This window comes from Microcaecilia unicolor, chromosome 2, assembly GCF_901765095.1.
Source record: "Microcaecilia unicolor chromosome 2, aMicUni1.1, whole genome shotgun sequence".
NCBI lineage: Eukaryota > Metazoa > Chordata > Amphibia > Gymnophiona > Siphonopidae > Microcaecilia > Microcaecilia unicolor.
In genome coordinates, this window is record NC_044032.1 from 20,533,484 (window position 1) to 20,551,789 (window position 18,306).

Below are 18,306 nucleotides of genomic sequence, written 5' to 3' on the forward strand. Positions count from 1 at the left end.
AGTTGCAAAAACCTCAGAAAGGCAGTATATCAAGTCCCATTTCCTTTTCCCTATTTGAGATTCTACATGGAATGTTGCTACTATTGGAGATTCTAGATGCAATGTTGCTACTATTGAGATTCTGTTGCTACTATTTGAGATTCCACATGGAATGTTGCTATTCCAGTAGCAACATTCCATGTAGAAGCCTGCCCTTGCAGATCAGCAACGCGGCTGCGCAGGCTTCTGTTTCTGTGAGTTATGTGCAGGACGTCAGACTCACAGAAACAGAAGCCTGCGCGGCCACGTTGCTGATCTGTAAGGGCAGGCTTCTACATGGACTGTTGCTAGTGGAGTAGCCTAGTGGTTAGTGTAGTGGCCTTTGACCCTGGGGAACTGAGTTTGATTCCCACTGCAGCTCCTTCTGACTCTGGCCAAGTCACTTAACCCTCCATTGCCCCTGGTACAAAATAAGTACCTGAATATATGCAAACCGCTTTGAATGTAGTTGCAAAAACCTCAGAAAGGCGGTATATCAAGTCCCATTTCCCTTTCCCTATTTGAGATTCTACATGGAATGTTGAGATTCTGTTGCTACTATTGGAGATTCTAGATGGAATGTTGCTACTATTGGCAGATCCGTAGCAAGGGGAGCTGACACCCGGGGTGGGTTGCCACTGCGTACCCCACCCCCCCGGGTGCAGCACGGTGCACCCTCCTCCCGCTGGAGCGCACCCCTCCCCCGGAGCGCATACCTGTGGCGAGGGATGGGTGGGAGGGCCGATCCGCCCCAACTGCACGTTGCTGAGGTGTGTCGGCTCCGCGCTAGTTCACTGCTCTCTCTGTCCCGGAACAGGAAGTAACCTGTTCCGGGGCAGAGAGGGCAGTGCACCAGCACGGAGCCGACACCCCCCAGCGGCGTGCACCCGGGGTGGACCGCCCCCCCCCCCCTTCCTACGCCAATGACTATTGGAGATTCTGTTGCTACTATTTGAGATTGTACATGGAATGTTGCTATTCCACTAGCAACATTCCATGTAGAAGTCGGCCCTTGCAGATCACCAATGTGGACGCGCAGGCTTCTGCTTCTGTGAGTCTGACATCCTGCATGTATGCATGTCATATAAGTACATAAGTAATGCCATACTGGGAAAAGACCAAGGGTCCATCGAGCCCAGCATCTTGTCCACGACAGCGGCCAATCCAGGCCAAGGGCACCTGGCAAGCTTCCCAAACATACAAACATTCTATACATGTTATTCCTGGGATTTTGGATTTTTCCAAGTCCGTTTAGTAGCGGTTTATGGACTTGGCCTTTAGGAAACCGTCCAACCCCTTTTTAAACTCTGCTAAGCTAACCGCCTTCACCACATTTTCCGGCAATGAATTCCAGAGTTTAATTACACGTTGGGTGAAGAAAGATTTTCTCTGATTTGTTTTAAATTTACTACACTGTAGTTTAATCGCATGCCCCCTGGTCCTAGTATTTTTGAAAAGCGTGAACAGACGCTTCACATCCACCTGTTCCACTCCACTCATCAGACTCACAGAAACAGAAGCCTGCCCTTGCAGATCAGCAATGCAGCTGCGCTGGAGAAGAGGACTTCGGCTGGCGGGGGTTGGGGACTCCCGCCAGCAAAGGTACCCGATGGCGGCGGCGGGGGAGGGTTGGTGGCGGGAGGGGGGCCAGGGCCAAATGTACGGGGGCCCATGCCCCCGTGGCCCCACATAGCTACGCCCCTGGCAGAGATTAGGCATGTACTACACATTGTAACCAGTGCACAGTAAAACTGTGGGCCCCTTTTACCAACCTGCAGCAAAAGGGAGCCTGCGCTGCTGTCGGCGCGTGTTTTTGACGCACGCTGAGGCCCCCTTTTTTTGCAGTGGGTAAAAGGTAGGTCTTTCTTGTATTTAAAAAAAATGGCCATGCGACACTTGCCGCGCTGCCATTTCAGGGTGGCGGTAGGAGCTCCTGCGCAGCCCACGGCACTGCCCAATTACCGCTGGGTACACCCAGGCGCTACAAAAATGAATACATTTTTGTAGCGCTGGATATGATGGTGTGCTGGGGATGGGAACTACCGCCGGGCTGCTGCGATAGCCCGGCGCTACTTCCATTTTAGCGAGCGGTGAGCCTGCATTGGGCTTACAGCTGCTTTGTAAAAGTGATCCTCTGTGCTGTTAGTATGCATGCACTTCATATTTCCTCAGCAGAAGGCATTGCATGCGTCTGCACTCATTGCGAACTAACATGCAGCAAGGAACCTTTCTGTGCAGTATCTGCAGGGGACAAGCAGAATACACCACCCGTAAGTAACTGCACTGGTTTTGCACTTACGGTGCACTAATTTGGGCTGCTAATGCGTGGTAAGTGCAAAACCTTACCGCACTTTAGATTAAGTTTTTCCATACAGGGTGGCTGACCGAGCATTCCAGAATGAGCCTAATTTTCTGAAAAGTATCCCGTCGTTCCTTTGGCATTTCCCAGTAGCAGTGGAAATTTGAATCCATTTATTACATTTAGAACGTGCTGCAACCAAACAGTCTGTGATCAGGAGCGTAGCCAGACCTCGCGGTGGGAGGGGGCCAGAGCCCATGCAGGGTCACATTTTGGTCTGCCCCCCCCCCCTGCCGCTTCCCACCCACTGCTGCAGCAAATACCTTGGCTGGCGGGGGTCCTCAACCCCCACCAGCTGAAGCGTTGTCCAGCGCCGGTCTCTGGCGCCGCCGCCGTGTTGCCTGCCCTGCTCTGTGTTCCCTTCACGTCCTGCAAAACCAGGGGCCCACAGGAAATTTGGGGGGGCCCAGGCCCCCATGTAGCTACGACACTGCCTGTGATTTACGTAACTTAAAGGAACTCATCAGTGAAAAGAAAATAATGGAAATTACAACTACAGCAACCCTGCAGCCCCTTCCTCCCCAATTCTGTTTGACCTTAAGACCGAGTGAAAGATCCAGCTTTCACATACTTTTAAAACATCTTAAAATATATCAGTCTTACTGCTTAAGGCAGCAACATTGGAACAGTAGTGGGGTCACCAGTGAAAAAGCCCAGCCATAGGTCTGGGTTCCATTTCCTGGTGGAAGTACTAATCTATCCTGGGAAGACCTGGAGGTCTTAGGCAGGGACACACACATGATGACCAGGAGATTTTAAATCCGATGTGGTGCTACAGCCATTGCAGCACCAAGCGAAGAAGTAGAGGTACCCTGGAGGATTAGGTAAAGAAGGGCAGGAGGTGTGATGAGACTAACCTGCCGGCCATTCTATAGTGAACGCTGCTTGTGCATGGTGGAATCTGTCTGCTCAAAGAAAGCCAATGCAGAAGCAGAGGATGACCAGCGTGTTTTTTCTAGCAAAAAAGGTGCCAGTGCTCAAATGCCAGTGATTACTGAGGGACCCACCCCACAATAGCCAGGCCCCCCTGCAACCAGTCACAGAATCTATGGCAAGGCAGAATTGATGTATAGAGCCTGAGCTCTTTCATTAAAACTTGGGGTCCTTGGGTCAATTCTAGCAGACAATGGAAAAGGTGCCGGTACTCAGTACCCCCAAGTACACCCACAAAAAAAGCCCTGAGGATGACACAATGACCAATCCACCAAGGAGATGTAGGTCAAAACAGATTTATTCAGGCACCAAAAGGAGAGAACCTGACACGGGCCGTGTTTCGACGGATGCAGCCGCCTGCCTCAGGGGTCAATATACACAACTTAAAACACTGAGACAACCGAGAGTAATGTCTGGTGCTGTAGCAACGGTGCATTACTGTCCACACCGTTGTGCTGTGGCGGCTGCTGCTTTTACTGACTTTTGCTACAGCACCAGACATTACTCTCGGTTGTCTCAATGTTTTGAGTTGTATATATTGACTCCCGAAGTAGGCGACTGCGTCCGCCGAAACACGGCTCATGCCAGATCTTCTCGTTTTTGGTGCTTGAATAAATCTGCTTTGAACTACATCTACCTGGTGGATTGGTCATTGTGTCATCCTTTACTTCTGCTTTGGCTTTCTTTGTGTGGATCTTCGTAGAGGGTGTCTTCCTGTTTTTGCTGTGAACATTTCTTGGAAGCTGTCTGCACAACATGTCCAAGGATGGGATGCTGGTGGCATCTGCATAGTGAAAGATACCTTGGCTGAAAAGCATGACCAGATTAAAGTGGTGGAAGGATGAGGCTGAGCCTGGGTCTCTGGCCTCCATCGAGGCCAGATTTAAGATTTTGGCATCCATAGGCAGAGTTGGGGGTGGGGAGGAGGTGTCAAAGGTCTCAAAGACTGGAGAATAACAGAGGAAGTCCATAATGGTGGCTGTTTGGAGAAGCAGATTGCACATGATTCTAAGGCAAAGGTTCTCAAGCCAGTCCTCAGGACACACCTAGCCAGTCAGGATTTCAGGATATCCAAAATGAATATGCATGAGATAATTTTGCATGCACTGCCTCCATTGTATGCAAATCTATGTCATGCATATTCATTCAAGTTAAGCAGGAGCAGGTTCCTCTTTGGCATTCTCCATTTTCAGAAGGGGAATGCATGTTTCTCCCCTGAGATCATATAGTTGCCAATTCAGCTATTTTCCTGCCCAATTGGGCTGGTTTTTGAAGTTGGTAGTAGGCAATTTTCCAGTGGTTGCTTGGTTTTGGGGGTTTTTTTTTTTGGGGGGGGGGCAGGGGCGGTATTCAAATGAGACTGTTATTTCTGGTTCCAGTTCTATTTCTGTTTGCATTTCAAGTCTCATTCTGGGGCTCCAATAGCTTATTTCATTGTCCAGTGCCATTCTGGGGCTCCATCCAATAGGAGAGACTGATGTAGGTGAGTCGTGACATCATCACCACCATTTGGGCAGTCACTGAGCAAGGGGGACGCAGAACGAGGGCCGGCCAGCTGAGCAGTACACGTGGAGGAGGGGACGGACCGATGGAGTGAGGAGAAGGAGGCAGAGCACATAGGATGGACGGACGGATACCCCCTCCCCCTGCTCCCCACCTCACATCGTGTTACTATTTTTTCAGCGACCTTTTGGCATTAGTTGGACTGGGAGATTATATGACACCTGGCAGCATTCTCCCTGAAATGTCTAGGCATTTAAAGATATTCAGGTTGTGCAGCAGGTCTACTCAAGGGAATAGGTGATTTCCCCCTTAATCCCCAGGGTTTTTGTTCCCCTCCATCTAAAAGTGACGCTGGCAAATGTTATCGGGCACTGTGAAAGTTTGAAGAAACAGACATATATGTTTCTAAAATAGCAGACTTACACATGTTCCAAAATATCAACACACGTATACTGTATGTGATTGCACAGACATGTGTAGGTTGCCGTGTTGACAGCCGCAAAACAGGTGCTGCTGCTGCTTCCGGAAATCACTAAAAACCCATCTGTTCAAACGAGCCTACCCAAATGACCCAGGCTAATCCTATGAACCCATCTACCCAACACGTATCCAGGAGACAATGACAATGAACTAGAATTCATCTCCCACCAAATCTCCCCTTTGCTTATCCCGTGTCCCATCCCCCTCCCGCCTCCTCTACCCCTCCTCCAATGCTCACCTACCCTTGCTCACACCTCTCTTACGCCCTTCACCTTTGCTCATCTCGACCTACCTATCTCTTTTACTATTCTGCTATTATTAACCTATATTTTCTCTATCAATACTATGTAATCTCTACTACTATGTAAGCCGCATTGAACCTGCTTTGAGTGGGAAAGCGCGGGGTACAAATGTAATAATAATAATAATAATTCTTTTCACCTCTCCATACGCATATCATTTTCTAAAATACTAGTGGAAATTGATACATCTCAATTCTGATTTCTACATTCTTTCTTAAATCTACCTTTTAATTGTAACTTGGGTTTTGTATTCTGTGGTAGGTAGTTGCCTGGTATGTACCTGGAATCAGAATATCCCCTGTACATGAAAAATATTTAAAGGTTGAGACCAGGGCCAGGACTGAAACCTCCAAGGAGGCCGTAAGCAGCATTATTCTTTCTCCACATTTTCCACTGTTTCAATAAGTCAGGCGACTCCAAGGTTGTTGTTCTGAACCAATAGAGGCTATTAGAGCCAAAAGAACATCTTTCAGAATATGGAAAAAAGATCCGAATGAAGAAAACAAGAAGCTACATAAGCAATGGAAAGTTAGATGCAAAGCATTGATAAAGAATTTATTTATTTATTTATTACATTTGTATTTATTTATTTATTTATTGCATTTGTATCCCGCATTTTCCCACCTATTTGCAGGTGAAGTGTGGCTTACAATATGTTGTAAAGATGGAAGTACAATTGTAGCAGCTTGGTTATTGATTACATTATGACGAGTTATGCGAAGACAAGTCAAGTATCATCGAGGGAAAAGAACAATTGAAAGAACAATGGAACAATGGAAAGAAACAGCAAGAAGAATGATAGGACAGCAGAATAGTAATAGGAGAACATTCTATTAAAAAAAAAATATTATGAGTAATGGTATACATGTGGTAAAATTATTAATAGTGTGCGTAAATTTATTAACAGTGTGTGGACTTCATATGCTTTGATCTTTTCTTTAAATTTTATCAAAGAGATGAGTCTTCAATAATTTGCGGAAGTTGGTTAGTTCGTAAGTCATTTTCAGGTTGCGTGGTAGTGTATTCCAGAATTGTGTGCTCATGTAAGAAAAGGTTGATGCATGTAGTGTTTTGTATTTTATTCCTTTGCAATTAGGGAAGTGGAGGTTGAGGAAAGTACGGGATGATCTTGTAGCGTTTCTGGGTGGTAGGTCTATTAATTCAGACATGTAGGCTGGGGCTTCACAGTGAATGATTTTGTGGACTAATGTGCATACTTTAAAAGTAATGCGTTCTTTGAGTGGGAGCCAGTGCAGTTTCTCTCGTAAGGGTTTAGCACTCTTGTATTTTGGTTTTCTGAAGATGAGTCTGGCTGCTGTATTCTGGGCTGTTTGAAGTTTTCTCAGTATTTGCTCTTTGCATCCTGCGTATAGTGAGTTGCAGTAGTCCAGATGACTGAGCACAAGGGATTGCACTAGGCTGCGAAAGACGGATCTTGGGAAGAGTGGTCTTATTCTTTTCAGTTTCCACATGCAGTAGAACATCTTTTTAGTTGTGTTGTTTGCATGAGTTTCGAGTGTTAGGTGGCGGTCAATAGTGACTCCAAGGATTTTTAAGGTTCCTGAGATCGGAAGGTTTAGGTTTGGTGTGTTTATAGCGGTAAATTCATTCGTGTTGTATTGGGAGGTGAGTATTAGGCATTGAGTTTTTTCTGCATTTAGTTTCAGTCGAAAGGCATCTGCCCAGGTGTTCATGATGTGTAGACTTTGGTTGATTTCATTGAAGATTTCTTTGATGTCATGTTTGAAAGGGATGTACAGTATATTGTTACATCATCAGCGTATATGTATGGGTTAAGGTTATGGTTTGATAGGAGTTTTGCCAAGGGGATCATCATTAGGTTGAAAATTGTTGGTGAAAGAGGTGATCCTTGTGGTACTCCACATTCAGGTGTCCATGTGGCAGATGTAGTTGAATTTGATGTGACTTGATATGAGCGCAGAATTAGGAACCCTTTGAACCAGTTTAGGACATTACCTCCAATTCCAAAATATTCAAGTACGTGTAATAGGATTCCTTGGTCGACCATGTCAAAGGCACTTGACATGTCAAATTGTAGGAGGAGTATGTTATTACCGGTTGCAATCATTTGTTTGAATTTAGTCATTAGGGTAATTAATACTGTTTCTGTGCTGTGGTTTGACTGGAATCCTGATTGGGCATCATGTAGTATTGAGAACTTGTTTAGATAGTTTGTAAGTTGTTTTGTTACCATCCCTTCAGTTATTTTGGTTATTAGTGGTATAGATGCTACTGGTCTGTAATTAGTTATTTCGCTTGCGCTTTTCTTTGTGTCTTTAGGTTTTGGGGTGAGTAGAATTTTTCCTTTTTCCTTTGGGAAGAGTCCGTTTTGTAACATGAAGTTTACGTGGTTCGTTAGGTCTATTATGAATTGTTGAGGAGCAGATTTCATGAGGTTGTTTGGGCATATATCTAGTTTGCAATTGGATTTGGCAAATCTTTTAAGTGTTTCAGAGATGAGGTCTTCTGATAGTAATTCGAATTCAGTCCAGGTTCTGTCTGCTGGGTATATTCCGTTTTCTGGATCTAGACAGTCTAGGAGTGTGGCGTGTTCAATAGGGCTGGCGGGTATTTTCAGTCGTAATTGTATTATTTTCTCCTTGAAGTATTTTGCAAGGCTGTCAACATCTGGTATGTCTTTGCTGTTGTTTGTAACTGGTGTGGTGTCTAGCAGTTTGTTCACAAGATGGAAGAGTTTGTGAGTATCTGTGTAGTTTGGTCCTATCATTGTTTTGTAATGTAATCTTTTAGTCTGTTTTATAGTATACTTGTATTTCCTCCGTAGTAGTTTCCAGGCATTTAGTGTTTGTTCATCTTTCTTTTTGCTCCATGCGCGTTCAAGTTTCCTGACTTGTGTTTTAAGTTTTTTCAGCTCTTTGGTGAACCATGGGTTTGATTTTTTCCTATTTGATGTTCTGGTTTGGATTGGGGCGATTTTGTCTAGAGTTGATGTGCAAATATCGTCCCATTCTTGGAGGAATTGGATAGTGTCAGCATTTGTTGACCATTCGTTTTGGCAGATTTGTTGCCAGAATATTGTGGGTTCTATTTTTCCTCTCGTGGTGTATGTTGTTCTTTCAAGTTTCTTGTTTGCGTTTGTATTTGTTTTTTTCCAGTGGAGGGTTACATAAGCTTTGTGGTGGTCTGACCATAATGTAGGTGTCCATTTTGTATCGGTAAATAGGATGGTTAAGTCTGGGTCAAACTTGTGTGTAATGATGTCTAGTGTGTGTCCCTTTTTGTGTGTTGGTTGAGTGTTAGGTATGTGTAGATCCCAGAGTTTTAAGAATTCTTTGCATTCTCGTGTGCCTATTGAAGTGTCGTCTTCAAGATGTAGGTTAATGTCTCCTATTATAAGGATATTTGAGGTAGAGACACATGTGTTGGAGATGAAGTCCATGAGTTCTGTTTGGGAGTCTAGCCATTTTCCTGGTGGTCTGTAGAATAGGATTGTGTTGAGGTGTCCTTGTAAGTTTGGATGGTTGATTCTTGTAGAGGCAATTTCTAATTGTGGTGAGGTGGATTCACCCGTGGTTGCGATGGTGAATTCAGTTTTGTAAATTATAGCTATTCTGCCTCCTCTTTTCCCATTTCTTGTCCAGTGGGTGATTTTGTATTCTGGTGGGCATATTTCTAGGATGGCGGGGGCAGTAAGGTTATGGAGCCAAGTTTCTGTGATGAATAGAAGGTCTAAATTATCTGTGGTAATCCAGTCTAGTAAATCTACGGAGTTGCTTACTGCTGATCTTGCATTGATGTATCCTAGTTGGATTGAGCGGTAAGGTTCTGTGGGGGGGGGGGGTTTGATGTGTTTATTTTTATTAGTTGTCTGTTTCCTTGGTTGTTGGGTTGTTTGTTGTTGTTGATTTTCCCTTTTAGTTGGTGATGTTCGTGTGTGGAGATTTTTCCCGCTAAAAGCAAGCTCAATGCGGCTTACATAGTAATAGGTAACAGAATTTGGTTATGTAAAGTAGGAAATTAATTATAACATAGTAATGATGGGTCAATTTATTTATTTATTGTATTTATACGGTACCCCACCTTTTCCCACTAGATGCAGGCTCAAAGTGGCTTACATTAAACTGAAAAGGCTATTGCCAATCCAGTGAACATACAATATTAAATAGATAAGTAATCAGAGCGGAGAGAAAGAAAAAAAAAAGAGTACAGTTAAAGGTGTCCAAAATGGTCCGTGCAAATGCTGTTAAACACCCGTGCAAGCTCCAAAGGATGAAGAGGTGTTGACTCGTTGTGATGGATAGTGGCAACCGTCCACTCCGACCCCCAGGACAAGGAGAGCTGCAAATCCATCTCTCTCTCGTAATCTTTGTCAGTAACAGCCGACTAGAAAGCAGATAACCTTGAACAAGACAGTTAATGCAGGCGATAGCCAAACGGCTAATATGGAAAAAAGATTCAAAGGAAGAAAAGAAGAACCAACATAAGCTCTTTTCAAGTTAGATGCAAAACATTGATAAAGAAGGCCAAAACAGAATATGAAGAGAAACTTGCTTCGGAGGCAAAAACACATAGAAATAACTTTTTCAGGTATATCAGAAGCAGAAAGCCTGTGAGGGAATCTATGGGACCATTAGATCATCAAGGAATAAAAGGAGCAGTCAGGGAGGACAGGACCATAGCAGAGAGGCTGAATGAATTATTTGGTCTTTATGGAAGAAGAGGTAACAGATCTACCTGTACCAAAGATGATTTTCAAGGGTGAGGGTGCAGAGGAACTAAAAGAAATCTCGGTGAACCTGGAACATGTACTGAGCCAAATCGATAAATTAAAGAGTACTAAATCACCTGGGCTAGATGACATAAACCCCAGGGTATTACTACTACTACTACTACTTATCGTTTCTATAGCGCTACTAGACGTACACAGCGCTGTACACTTGAACATGAAGAGACAGTCCCTGCTCGACAGAGCTTACAATCTAATTAGGACAGACAAACAGGACAAATAAGGGATAAGGACAAAGAGTAGCAAGATTCCGGAATCTCAAAGAGTAGAAAGATTCTAGAATCCCAGAGAACAGCAAGATTCTCTGCAGAATCCCAAAGAGTAGCAAGATTCCAGAATCGCAAAGACTGCTACTACTACTACTTATCATTTCTATAGCACTACTAGACGTACACAGCGCTGTACACTTGAACATGAAGAGACAGTCCCTGCCCGACAGAGCTTACAATCTAATTACGACAAACAGGACAAATAAGGGATATTGACAAAGAGTAGCAAGATTCCAGAATCCCAATGACTACTACTACTACTACTCATTTCCATAGCGCTACTAGACGTAAGCAGCGCTGTACACTTGAACATGAAGAGACAGTCCCTGCTCGACAGAGCTTACAATCTAATCAGGACAGGCAAACAGGGTACTGAAAAAACTCAAATATGAAATTGCAGATCTGCTGTTAGTGATCTGTAACCTGTCGTCAAAATCGTTTGTAGTACCTGAAGATTGGAGGGTGACCAATGTAATGCCAATTTTAAAAGGGATCAAAGAAATTACAGACAACAGGTAAGCCTGATGCCAGTGGGAAAGGTAAAGGGGATGGGACTTGATATACCGCCTTTCTGTAGTTACAATCAAAGTGGTTTATATATTATATACAGATATTTATTTTGTACCTGGGGCAATGGAGGGTTAAGTGACTTGCCCAGAGTCCCAAGGAGCTGTGGTGGGAATCAAACCCAGTCCGCTAGGCTACTGCTCCACTCAGTGCTGGGCAAAATAGTGGAAACTATTATCCTATATACCGTATTTTTCGGACTATAAGACGCACCTAGGTTTTAGAGGAGGGAAATAGGAAAAAAAAAATTTTCCTTTTTCCCTCCTCTAAAACCTAGGTGCTCCGGTGCGTCTTGTCCGAGTTCGGGATCGCCCTCCCCCCGGCCCTGTCACCACTTCTCCCTACTCACGTCACGCGATCTTCCCTGGTGGTCTAGTGACGTCGGGGCAGGAAAGAGCCCCCTCTTTCCTGCCCAGCGCGCTGCTCTCCATCCTCCTGTATGCAGCCTGACGGTCTCGGCGAGATTCAAAATGGCCGCCGAGAATTGAAGTCTCGGCGGCCATTTTGAATCTCGCCAAGACCGTCAGGCTACATACAGGAGGATGGAGAGCAGCGCGCTGGGCAGGAAAGAGGGGGCTCTTTTCTGCCCCGACGTCACTAGACCACCAGGGAAGATCGCGTGACCTGAGTAGGGAGAAGTGGTGACAGGGCCGGGGGGAGGGCGATCCCGAACTCGGAGGGCGGGCGGCTGGCCAGCCAGCCAGCCAGCCAAATCTACCTTCGGACTATTAGACGCACCCCCCATTTTCCTCCCAAATTTTGGGGGAAAAAAGTGCGTCTTATAGTCTGAAAAATACGGTAATAATTCTCACCTCCAACATTCTGAGGCTGCCTGGAACCGTGGATCCCTTGGAGGTGGTCTGGATCATGTTGGAGTAGATAATAGTGATGTCACACAACCCACACCAGATTGGCCAGTAGAAGGGAGAGGGGCGGAGCCACGATACAGGGAGCAGCGAATCAGCACAACATGGGGAATGCACAGCAGCAGGAACAGAAGCCTCTCACACAGTCACTCTCACATACACTCTCTCAAACATACACACTCAGAGGAAAACCTTGCTAGCGCCCGTTTCCTTTCAAACAGAAACGGGCCTTTTTTACTAGTAAAGAATAAAATCACTGAACAGAATGACAAACATAGTTGCTTATCGGCATACCCTACCCATCCAACTTAAATGCCTAATCTCTGCAACACAAACAAGCTAAAGCACATAATGGACATAACACAACTCTTCCGTTCTCTGATTCCCTAATGTGGCTGTGCCACATGAACTTGATCTTACCACAACATCACCCTGTATTTATTCACACCGGAGCCTGCAAAGGCCTCTCCGGTACTATGTAAGCCACATTGAGCCTACAAATAGGTGGGAAAATGTGGGATACAAATGTAACAAATAAATAAAATCTAGGTGTAGATTGGTGTCATGTTTCTTATCTAGGAGTAGATTGATATCACCTAGTAGAAGGACGTTCGAGAAATTTGTGCATATGTTTGATATAAAGTCCATGAAGTCATTTTGAGCACTGGACCATCTTCCAGGTGGGCGGTAGAAAAGTATACTGTATAATTGATCGGTTAAGGTTGAGTCTGTGATTTTTGCATGCCATGATTTCAGTTGCAGAGGATATATGTTCAGCTATGGTTTCTACTGTAAAGAAGGATTTATATATTAATTCTGTTGATGTGTGTTATTTTATATCCCGGCGGGCCTAAGTCAAGAAGTACTGGGCCATCTCACATTTGCAGCCATGTTTCTGTTATGAATAGTCAGTGTGTTTTTTCTAGCAAAAAAGGTGCCGGTACTCACATGCCAGGCCACCCTTCAGGGGTGGGGTGATCATTGAGGGACCCACCCCACAGTTGCAAGGCCCCCTGCAACCAGTCACAGAATCTATGACAAGACTGAATTGGTGTGTAAAGCCTGAGCTCTTTCATTAAATCATGGGGTCCGTGGGTCAATTTTAGCAGACAATGGAAAAGGTGCCGGTACTCACATGCCAGGCCACCCTTCAGGGGTGGGATGATCATTGAGGGACCCACCCCACAGTTGCAAGGCCCCCTGCAACCAATCACAGAATCTATGACAAGACTGAATTGGTGTGTAGAGCCTGAGCTCTTTCATTAAAACTTGGGGATCATGGGTCAATTTTAGCAGACTATGGAAAAGGTGCCGGTACTCAAATGCCAGGCCACCCTTCAGGGGTGGGATGATCATTGAGGGACCCACCCCACAGTTGCAAGGCCCCCTGCAACCAGTCACAGAATCTATGACAAGACTGAATTGGTGTGTAGAGCCTGAGCTCTTTCATTAAAACTTGGGGATCATGGGTCAATTTTAGCAGACAATGGAAAAGGTGCTGGTACTCAGTACCCCCAAGTACCCCCTCAAAGAAAGCCCTGCTTTTATCACATGTAGCAGTGATTTTGATTTCTACAGGCATTTCTTTTTCATTTAGGGAGCTTATCAACATGAGCTATTGTTAAGACATGTTATTTTACTGTTAACTTGTAATTAGCTTGATTGTTCTATACTTGGCTCACTTTTGATAATGTGATGTCATAATGCCTCGTTCCACCAATGGCTAACAGCCAACCTCATCACTGATGTCACAAAGGCCTGATCACCCACAAGTGGGTCCCTTTATCCAGTGCGTTTGTTCTAGCAAATGAGGTGCCGGTACTCAAATGCTAAGGCCACCCTTCAGGGGTGGGGTGATCACTGAGGGACCCACCCCACAATAGCCAGGCCCCCTGCAACCAGTCACAGAATCTATGACAAGACTGAATTGGTGTGTAGGGCCTGAGCTCTTTCATTAAAACTTGGGGTCCTTGGGTCAATTTTAGCAGACAATGGAAAAGGTGCCGGTACTCAGTACCCCCAAGTACACCCTCCAAAAAAGCCCTGCTTTTATCACATGTAGGAGTGATTTTGATATCTACAGGCATTTCTTTTTTCTTTCATTTAGGGGGCTTATCAACATGAGCTATTGTTAAGACATGTTATTTTACTGTTAACCCCTGTAATTAGCTTGATTGTTCTATACTTGGCTCACTTTTGATAATGTGATGTCATAATGCCTCATTCCACCAATGGTTAACAGCCAACCTCATCAGTGATGTCACAATGGCCTGATCACCTACACACGGGTCCCTTTTATCCAATGCGTTCTAGCAAAAGAGGTGCCTATACTCAAATGCTAGACCACCCTTCAGGGGTGGGGGTAATCACTGAGGGCCCCTCCCCACAGTAGCCAGGCCCCCTTCAACCAGTGACAAGGCAGAATTGGTGTGTAGAGCCTGAGCTCTTTCATTAAAACTTGGGGACCACGGGTCAATTTTAGCAGACAATGGAAAAGGTGCCGGTACTCAGTACCCCCAAGTACCCCCTCAAAAAAGCCCTGCTTTTATCACATGTAGAAGTGATTTTGATTTTTATAGGCATTTCTTTTTTCTTTCATTTAGGAGGCTTATCAACATGAGCTATTGTTAAGCCATGTTATTTTACTGTTAACCCCTGTAATTAGCTTGATTGCTCTATACTTGGCTCACTTTTGATAATGTGATGTCATAATGCCTCATTCCACCAATGGTTAACAGCCAACCTCATCAGTGATGTCACAATGGCCTGATCACCTACACATGGGTCCCTTTTATCCAGTACATTTGTTCTAGCAAAAGAGGTGCCGGTACTCAAATGCTAGGCTACCCTTCAGGGGTGGGGTGATCACTGAGGGACCCACCCCACAATAGCCAGGCCCCCTGCAACCGGTCACAGAATCTGTGACAAGGCAGAATTGGTGTGTAGAGCCTGAGCTCTTTCATTAAATCATGGGGTCCGTGGGTCAATTTTAGCAGACAATGGAAAAGGTGCCGGTACTAAGTACCCCCAAGTACACCCTCCAAAAAAGCCCTGTGAATAGTATACCGCATTCCTTAGTGCAGCAGCTTGAGAACCAGGAGAAATAGGTTCAGTTCCAACCGCAACTCCTTGTGACTCTGGATAAGTCACTTCACCCTCTTATAAGGGGGTTTATAGAACACTGCCCCTCACCCTTAAGAATATCCCTCAGGTCGTCTGAACCACCTTAAAACTACTAGTCCCGCCCAGGCAGGAAGTGAGACAGGAAGCCAAAAGGACAGGAACCAGGAAGTATAAAGGGCAGGGCCAGAGTGGGGTTAAGGAGGCCCAGAGAAGGAAGAGCTGAAGCCCTAGCATACGCCTTTACGACATATATGGAGCCAGACCTGGAAACCTAGAGAGAGAAGCTTACAGACTGTGTTTGGGGTATGGCAGCCACATGCCACAAACTGGGCCCTGTCAACCACAGGCCCATGTTGAGACTCTTCATAGAATTAAAGAGACTTTACCTGACCCTGTGAAGTAACAGGCTTCGGGAATAACGGAATAAAGTGCTTGCTTTATTTTACAATCGTATCTGGCCATGTTATTTTTGAAGGCCAACCCTCATCGCTTGCTAGGGTTACCATATTTTGTCCTCTCAAAAAGAGGACACATGTCCCGCCCCTGCCCCGCCCACACCCCACCCCTTTCACATTCTTGCCCCGCTCCCTGTCACATATTCCCCTCCACTCCCCCCGGGTCACATATTCCCCTCCCCTGCCCCCCGTCACCTCCCCTCCCCGGGTCACCTCCCCTCCCCTCCTCTTACTATCTACTGCCCTGGTGGTCTAGTGACCTCTTCGGGGCAGGAAAGAGCCCCCTCTTTCCCGCCCGGAGCTCTGTCCTTACCCTGCATGCTGTTGCTATGACGGTCTCGGGATTCAAAATGGCCACTGAGAGTTGACGTCTCACGAGGCCACATCAACTCTCGGCGGCCATTTTGAATCCCAAGACCGTCACAGCAACAGGATGCAGGGCAAGGGCAGCACTCCGGGCAGGAAAGAGGGGCCTCTTTCCTGCCCCGAAGAGGTCACTAGACCGCCAGGGCAGTAGATAGTAAGTAAGGGAAGGGGAGGCTAGGATAGGCCCGCCTGTTTGTCCAGAAATCCGGACAAATGGGCGGACAGGTAAAATCTGTCCGGACACCCGGACATGTCCTCAAAAAGAGGACATGTCCGGGTAAACTCGGACATATGGTAACCCTATCCCTCGCTCACACTATATTACCTCCATTGCCCCAGGTACAAAATAAGTACCTGTATATAATATGCAAACCACTTTGATTGTATCCACAGAAAGGTGGAATATCAAATCCCATCCCCTTACATATTCACACACACCTATACCTATGCTTCAGGTGGCAGTGATGCTGTGGGTGTGGCACGGCTGCCAACTTCCAAGAATTATTGGTGACACTTTTACTATCTGCAACATCCCTTGGAAGCCCTTTCCCAGCATTTCAAATAGTTGAAGAGCCAGGCATTCCCATCCCCACCCCCCTTTCAACTTGGCAAATATCTGAAGAGGAGGCCAGGAGAGCTCAAAACACATCTAAAGCGTCCAAGATGGAAACAGAGGAATAAAAACACACACTGCCTTATCCTCTCATCTCAACGTAAGAACTACAAACCCGCAACCATAAACACCCCAGGACACACACTCCCTATTTCAGATACAGTAGCCTAAAAATACTCGGCGTCACAATCGACCGCAACCTCACTCTCGAGAGCCAAGTAAAAACCGTAATAAAGAAAATGTTCCAATCAATGTGGAAACTCAAACGAATAAAGCCTTTCTTCCCAAGGGATACCTTTCGTAAACTAACACAATCAATGGTCTTAAGCCTTGCAGATTACTGCAACGGAATCTATGCGGGATGCAGAGAACAACTCACAAAAAACTCCAGACCCACCCAAAACACAGCAACCAGACTGATATATGGTAAAACACGATTCGAAAGTACTAAACCCCTTCGAGGAAAGCTGCACTGGCTACCAATCAAAGAACGGATCATCCTCAAAATCTGCACTTTAGTCCACAAAATCATTCACGGCATAGCCCCAGGATACATGACAGACCTCATTGATCTACCAACCAGAAACAGACTCGGATCAGCACGATCATACCTAAACCTACATTACCCCAACTGCAAAGGGCTAAAATACAAAACAACTCACGCATCTAACTTCTCCTACATAAGCACACAACTATGGAACGGACTCCCGTTTGTAGTGAAAACAATACATGACCACCTAAACTTCAGAAAATCATTAAAAACCCACCTCTTCAAAAAAGCTTATCCCACCGATCCAACGTAAATCCCCACACCCAGCAACACAACATAATCAATGTTGGTACTGGTCAATTTACTTTCCTCTTTCCCCTCGACCCCAAGATGCCTGATTCGCTTCTACCTCATCTGACCTCAGTACAATCTTGTATTTGTTATCAACCGAAATGGCAAACGCCTTTAGGTACTTTGTAAGCCACATTGAGCCTGCAAATAGGTGGGAAAATGTGGGATATAAGTGTAATAAATAAATAAGGATTGCCAGGCTGAACTTGTCTCCTCATATTCCCCATTTACTGATCTCCGATTTCTACTAACACCGTGACAAAACGTCATGTGCGAAACGAAGGCATCTCTCCTGTATCCTCTTCCCTACAAATTGCTGATTCACATGTTAAAGAAACGGCAGTCCCCACACAATCTCCTGTGGGATCCTGCCCAGCCAGTTATTTAAGGTATGCCATGGGCGCTGACATACAGGTGCCTTCCCTACACTCGGTTTTCCTTCTAGAATGAAATGGGAAATTCTGCTCACAGGTGTGGGAGTGAACAGACAACACTGATTTTTTTTGCTCGGATTTCTGGGGGGGGGGGGGGGGGAGGAAGGGTTGAAAATGCTATTTTTTTTTCTTTATTTATAATTTTAATTACAATACTCAAGGATAACCTTGTTCAGAAATACAGGGTCAAAATAATAATAAAGGTATTCCAAACACTTTCCATATCTTATTTATCTTCATTTATCCTTCAAGAGTCAAATTAAAGTGTTTATACAGTCAATCATAGCAGGGGCGTATCTGAACTGCGGCGGTAGGGGGGGCCAGGGCCAGAGAGGGGGGGCACATTATAGCCCCCCCCCCCCGCCGCCGCCGCCGCCGCCGCCGCCATTGCCGATCCCCCTCCCCCCAG

General features: G+C 45.5%; 1 protein-coding gene across 1 annotated transcript in view; it reads left to right on the top strand.

Annotated features, from left to right (window-relative positions):
* The window catches only part of PHF24 (PHD finger protein 24), a 228,631-nt gene that overhangs the window by 149,888 nt on the left and 60,437 nt on the right, over nucleotides 1-18,306 (top strand). The window lies entirely within an intron of this gene.